At 36.4% G+C, this 7,450-nt stretch overlaps 1 long non-coding RNA gene across 1 annotated transcript; it reads left to right on the forward strand.

The window, feature by feature from the left end:
- Positions 1 to 4,646: 4,646 nt before the first annotated feature.
- Positions 4,647 to 5,537, forward strand: LOC113304097. Its single transcript, XR_003338047.1, has 3 exons — positions 4,647 to 4,673; positions 4,856 to 5,125; positions 5,254 to 5,537. It is a non-coding gene; the product is annotated as an uncharacterized LOC113304097 (long non-coding RNA).
- The last annotated feature ends 1,913 nt before the right edge of the window (positions 5,538 to 7,450 follow it).

Raw genomic sequence — 7,450 nt, forward strand, 5'->3', positions numbered from 1 at the left:
TGATAGATAAGTTCAAGTCTTCACATACCTTTTTGTCGAGAAGTTCCACCGGTTCCTTGAGTAGTTCTTCTACTTGTATGATGAATCGCCATGAAGTCTTTGAGCTCAACTGCACTTTCTATCCTAGTCCGAGACTTAGCTATAATAGACTAGAAATCAAGACTTATAGTTTTGATCACTAACATTGACAAACATACTTGAGATAGCAACGCATGCGAGGTCGACCGAGCAATGCTCTAACAGTGCCCAAATTTGGACGTTATAGTGCCCAAGTACAAGTCAATCAATACAATTATACTTGCAAAAAATTTGAATTTTGAATTCGCCGGCGCGGATTTTATTTCCCAATATGCCGGCTAAGCATGGCCGGCAGGATCTTTATTTTCTTACCCTGCCGACCTTATTATGATTTTAGGCATCAGGAGTTCATTTTCTTCTGTATAACCGTCGAAATGGTACTATATAGTCGGCGAGGTAATATTTTATAACCATGTCGACCTTATTATGATTTTAGGCATCAGGAGTTCATTTTCTTCTGTTTATCCGTGAGAATGGTATTTGGTCACTAGCGTGCCGGCTATTACATAGTCCGCAAGGTCATATTTTACAACCACGCCGACCTTATGATGATTTTAGGCAACATGAGAAGGTATTTTCTGCAACACATAGTCGGCAGGGTCGATAACATAATACCTCGCCGACTCTAAAACTTTCGGCAAGGTATTAATCTGCTTACCTTGCCGACCCTAGTATGCACATAATTTCTATTGTCAGGGCCGGCGGTCTGACAGTTCACAACCATGCCGGCCCTGGTGTAGTCGGCAATGTAAACTTAAAAAAAGCATGCCGGCGGTATTGAAACTTTATATAGCTAAACAAACCGTTCACTCAATAACTAGAAATCCAACACTTTTTGTCCAAAATATGAAAACATGTCCCATAAACCTTAGAAAAAAACATTTGTCCAAACCGTTAAGCTTAACATTTGTCTACCACAACATAAAGAAATAAACTAGAAATGCATTCATTCACCACCAAGACCACGACCACGACCACGTCCTTGTTTAGGAGCACCACCACTACTACTACATTCACCACCACGGGAACGACTCCTCTTTTTGTTAGCATTCATCTTGGCTTGTGCTTCCCTCCTGGATTTTTCTTCCCTCTTTACTTCAGCATCAGCTTGCTTGAACAATTCATAGGCATCCTCATTGTCAACATTGCTAGCATGGTCAATGTTCTTACTTTGCTCTTCAATCGACAAAGGCTCTCCTCTTTCTCTCGCGCAACACATCACCCTCACAAGGCTCTTCAAATGCTCCTTCTATTTTCAATTAAACAACAAACAATTAATAGAATGATTCGATAATGTAATCTTAAAACAGTAAGAGCAACTCTAAAATACTTACAAATAATTTAAGACTTGTTGCTGGGTCTTTCGATGCCATATTCCTCTTACGATCCAATTCTTCAGCAGTCATTTCCCTAACCACAGTAGGACGAGCCCAACCCAAGTACCACGTCATGTATTTCTCATTAGCTTCATGACCTTCGATCACCTCATCCAAAAGACTAGTATCGACTTTACGGCATAGACTAAAGATTTTCTTGGTCCCAGATAAGGTGTCCCTCAAATTATTCAGATTAAACTTCTTGCTTAGATGACCATCCTTCATCACAAGCATAGACTCCGTCTCAATCTGATTCCAACCGAACAATTTCTTGCTCAATTTGTAAATATCCTCCCAAGAAATTTTACTATCGAAGCCCTCACTGATTGCTTTTCCCTCAACCTCGAGGCCTATAATTTGATGAGCATCATCGGGAGTTATCGCCATCTCACCGAATGGGAATAACATTGTATCAGTCTCTCCGTAGAACCTCTCACAGAATGCAGATACGGTAACTCTATCATGCTCAATATTCGGATTCTCCACCGTAGGCCTCAACCCGGAGTTCTTGACAATCACTTTCACCTCGTCACATTCATCCTCAAGATCTCAATTGTTAGTCACTGAACATGAAGCTTGGCGCCTCATGAGACGGATGGCATGCTTGTGATCCTAAATACCAAAAAAACAAAATGAAAATAAATACAAACACTTGACGCAAATTTAAGAGAGATACACTTAAATAAAAAAAAAAAGACGGATTGAGATTACTTACAATAATATTATGGATTTGACATGCCCATGAGTCTTTGTATCCAATAAGAACATCTCCACCATCTGCTGGGGTTCCCCTTTGGAGGCTCACCTGGTTTCAGTCTAACCATCAAGTGAGAAGGGGGGGGGGGATGTGGGAATCAGCTGGTTTAGTGATAACCCTCTTCTTCTTTCAGGTTTCAGTTGAAGTTGAAGCTTGGGTTTTTTGAACATTAGCTTGAGTTTGTTCTCCATCTCCTTCTTCTTCTTATTCTTCTTATTACATTGCCTCTTCAATAATTTCATCTTCGATATTCTTATCTTTATCTCCATTACCATCATCATCATCATCATTACCTCCTCCAACAAGTAGCATGTCCTGATCAGCATCATCATCATCATTGTTACCTCCTCCAGCAGCCGGAGTTCTTTCATCAACATCATCATCATCACCTCTTCTACCAGATGGAATTGATTGGTTTTCATCTGGAGTTTCATCCGAATCACTTGGTTCCGATGGTGGTTGAGAATCATTCAATACATGGATCTTGAGCGTCCACGGATCAACAAATTCCCCTCGATGTGTTGCAGTCAAGAGTTTTTCACCAACACGAGGAAGTCTTGAAGGAGGAGTAGCAGTTTTACTCTTTGCCTTTTGCAACCTGAACAAGAACAATTAAGAAAAAATTCATAAGTCGGCAGGGTCGACAAATATAACCTTGCCGGCTACACAAAATTCGGAAGGGTCGATATCTAAACTACATGCCGGCTAAAGTATAGTCGGCATGGTCTTATTCTAATAACCTGCCGGCTTATAACAACTTGAACACAGGATTTTCAACATCAATAGTCGGCATGCTCTATAATCAAAACAATGCCGGCCAACATAAAGCCGGTAGGGTGGTATTCAAATACCATTCCGACTTTCAAAATTCAAGGCATTAGGAGATACTAAAAAATTGAAATACAGTCGGCAAGGTAAAAATTTATAACCCACCCGGCTAAAAAAATACTGACGCCGGCAGGGTCCTAGGTTGAATACATTGCCGACTCTGCAAGTAGAAGTTACAGATACTAAACAGCCGGCAAGATCTTCAACCTAAGAGCTTGCCGACTAAACCTAATTATGAAAAGTCGACAAGGTCGTGAAAGAAACACCTTGCCGGATAAATAATTACAAATTCAAATATTCGATTTTTCTGACCTAATTTGACATGCAAACATGAAATTGAAGTACTAGAGTGACTTTAAGTAGGCCCTTACTTTCTTAATCGCGGCATTTCTCTTTTTTCAGCGGCTTCGATTTCTTCTTCTTCAACCGTTATTTTCTTCTCTTTCTTTTGAACTAACAAAGCAATTCCAGGGTTGTATTCGTTGGGTTTTCTATTTGTGTTTTTTGTACGACTAGGTTTCCGCCGTGGTGGCTCCATGTTTGAAGATTAATCGGAATTTTCGAATCGATGATTACGACGAATTAATCGACGAGTTTTGATGATGGTGTGATGGAGAGCCGGTATGGTTGTGGAGGAGAAGAAAAAGAAAAGATTGAAAATGGAATGAAAAGAATAAAACTGATTTAGGGTAATTGGAATTATAAAGGATAAGGGTAGTATTGTAACTTCACCCGTATTTGGCCTCCCCTTAGTAAGGACACTATGTCCATATAAATCTGGGTATACACCAATCTGGCTAGGATCTAATTCAAAGGTTTTTTTATTTTTCTTTTTTTCTTTTTTATTTTTTTGTATTGGCAAAGAAAATTCAAAGGTTTTCTTTGACTTCTGTTGAGGTCAACTTTTGATTTATCACTGTATACCAACAATTTTGCCTGTGGATCTCCTATTTCTACAAGCACGTTAACACCTGCCCAACACTCTAGTTAACGTAGTTCGTTAATGTAATTCCTATATGAAGTCAATTGTTTTTTCCCCTTAACCCATTTGCCCTGCCAAAATGCAGCAGTCCTTTAAGAGATTAGTTAAAGTAGTTAATAGGTGGAGGTGGTTTCACTACCATGTGTGTTAAAGAATGAACCTCGTCTATTACGACCGTTGCTACGTAACATCTGGAGATGAAATTGAAAGAAAAAAATCGAAATATTACGTGCGCACAAAATCGGGAATGGATTCGGCTTCTCCCAGGTACTTTTACTTCTGAATCTGTTGAATGGGGTACCGTCCGGTGTGGGATCCATCCACAATTACGTTTCCTACAAAGTCCAAACAACAAACTACGAAATGCCAGCAAGTGCCATTTTTCTTCTTCTAGTCATTTTTCTATTCAGGCAATCCCTTTCTTGCGCTCCAAACCCTGAAAATTCCTAGTTCTGTCTGTCTCTATAATCGAAGAAAGAAACGTACTTTCAAATGGTTATTTTTGCCGAAATATTTTTGTATTTGGCCTTCCCTTTTCTTGCACCCCAAACCTTAGAGCGTGGGAGTGGTACTTAATATATAGCCTTCCATTTCCCAAGGTATAAACTATCTCTATCTGTGCCTTCTCTCTTTTACTCTCTGAGTTATAAGTGTAAGGTTCATAATTTTTTTAGATTTTTAGATTTTTTTGAAATAGATTTGGAATCATAGATCATTTCTTTCTTTTCTTGCGTAAGATTGCTGCTTAAATTTTACATTAGAAATTTCAGTCTAGAACACTGTATACGGCCATGTTGTAAGATTGGTTTATTGAGTTCTTCTTTATTTCGTCAGGCTATAGGAGCTATGGAAGCCGACTTTCCATCATCGACATTAATGGAACGGGATGAAAGACGCGACACTATAAAGTATCAGAATCTAGAACTTGATGAACATGTTGATCAATTGCCAAAATCTAACCGTATTCGTTCTTTTTATTTCGTGAAATATCGGATATATCAAAATCGCGAGCTAGAAACCAAAATTTATCAGGCTGAAGAGCAGATAAAACTTTTGGACCAAGCTTGCGAACTGATTCGTGGAATAATATTAGAACAAAAAAAGGTATACCATCGAGCAACCGCATGTATTTTCATAAAATAGTAGCTAAATAATGTTGTCGTGTGTAAGAGCCACAAGACTACTATGTATGTAATTTTGAGATTTTCTAATTTCTGAATCTTTGAGCTCAGCTTAATGATGATGGCAATAGAGGATGATTGAGGTTGCAGTTGTTTGATTTAGTCCCTGAAGATGACAGATACAAGAATGTCATAAATGAGAAAAGGACTAAAATAGACTATATACGTCAGGCTGGTGTAGGGAGACTTCGGGCTATATTAAGTCGGGAGGAGGGTGATGATGATAAATGCTTATCGGAGAGAGAGCTTAATAATCGTGTAAGTTTAAACAGGAAGAAGTAATTTGTTTTTCCATTACTAATTAGACAAAATGTTATATGCTGTATCGCACATTCGAACAATGTACTTAATAGATATTCAAAATAGAAAATGGGTCATTTGTCCAAATATTTTTAAATTATGGTTCTATTGGATGAGTAAAAATTAATATGGGTGAGATGGACACCATAAAAATAGCGAGAATGAAACTGGATTCATCCTGACTTAAACTTAAAAAGGACTAAGGATGAAACTGGATGCATCTTGATGTAAATTAAAAATAAGAAAAAGTATTTGAAAATGGGTAGAAAGAAACTGTTTACATCCTGGCTATTTTTACTTTCTTGTTCATTTAAACAGTATCAAATTTTACATGTTTTTTTCACCTAGGAATTGTTGATTTTGGTCTTTTTAACCAATTTTATGTATTCAAAACAGGTCTGTAGCTTGCATTTTTCGGACAGGATGTGCAAAAAACACACTCATTGAGAAGAAACACCTTCTTAAAAAGATTAAACAGCTTGAAGAGACTAGACAGGAAATTATCGTCAGTGATGCCTTGAAACAGAAACGTTTTAATGATTTAATGAAGTGGGTTGATCTCCCAACTTATAGTTGTAACTCTTCCCGTAGTCAAAAAATGTAAGTTTCTATAATTTCTCCTCATTAATTTCTACTCTTTTTTTCTTAAATCTAACCCAAGAGTAAAACTTATTTCTACTAATAAACTTTGTAGCTTAAGGATATGGATTTGGATAAATTAAAAAGGGAAAAGCAAGTTTTTAGTGCAAGGGTTAAGAATGTCGAGGAAAACGGAAATCTATGAATAGCGAGATTACTTCATTGGAACTTAAATTGGCAAGGACAGTAAAAAAACGGATTACGGAAGAAAAAGTGTTGGCGAAACTGAAAGAACAACAAAACCAAGAGGTATATGATGGTTTCTTTTCCATACAATTTAATTTTTAACGGGATCGTTATTTACCTATTAGCTTATCGGCCTCAAAACTCATTTTTACACCCTCTGTTTTTAAAAATAGGCTGGTTTTCTTATCTAAATAAGTTGAAAAATAGGCTGATTTCCATAAATGAAAAGTCAAATATTATGAGTTTATTAATCTACTGATGGAGAACCACTTTTATCTCTTATTTTTCTCTCTTGACACAAAAAAGAGACCATTTTTCTTTCCCTTTTCTCTGTAAAAACGAATGTGAAAAAAAAAGTAAATTGGAAAAAATTATGGAAAAGTGCCTACAATTATTGGTTTTTCTAACCTTTATGAACCAAACAAGCCTAGTTTTTTTAGAAACAAAGAGAATATTTTATTTTATTTTCTTTTTGTTAATAAAACATCATTTACTTTTTTCTTATTTTTTTCTGATTGGTAAAAGACCATTGTTTGTTTTTTTTTTCTCTTGATTGGTATAGGATTATTATATACTTTTCCTTTTTGATAGGCGAGAGATCATTATTTACTTACATGCATGTCACCCTTTAATTCACCATTTACTTTATCTTTTTCTTATTATTTTTTACTTTATTTATCATCACTCAGTAATTTTATCATCCTACTATAATAATGCTGACTCTTTCACTTTATGTTTATTTTTTTAATTTGCTGCATGTGATTTGTTTTACTGATTGGAAGACTCGGAAAAAGGTTCTGAGTGGATGATATGCTCAATTCAGTTCTTTTAGACCCATAACTTCACTGCACACTCATTTAGCCACTTTGTTTGCCTGGTTCAACATCTGCTTTATATTCTTAGGGATGTTCCATTAGGTCTCTTTAAATAACACCAGTAATATTTCGTCAATGTCCTAATCCAGTGGGGAGATCTTGGACTGTCACAACAAAAGTTTTAAAAAACGAAGTTTATAAATACTTTCTCCGTTTTTTTTAATAGGCTGATTTTGTTTTTAGAGAAATTTGAAAAAATTAAGAGAATTAATCATTGAAAATGGTTCTCACGACACTTGTCAATAAAA

Source organism: Papaver somniferum, chromosome 8 (assembly GCF_003573695.1).
Source record: "Papaver somniferum cultivar HN1 chromosome 8, ASM357369v1, whole genome shotgun sequence".
In the NCBI taxonomy this organism is placed as follows: Eukaryota; Viridiplantae; Streptophyta; class Magnoliopsida; order Ranunculales; family Papaveraceae; genus Papaver; species Papaver somniferum.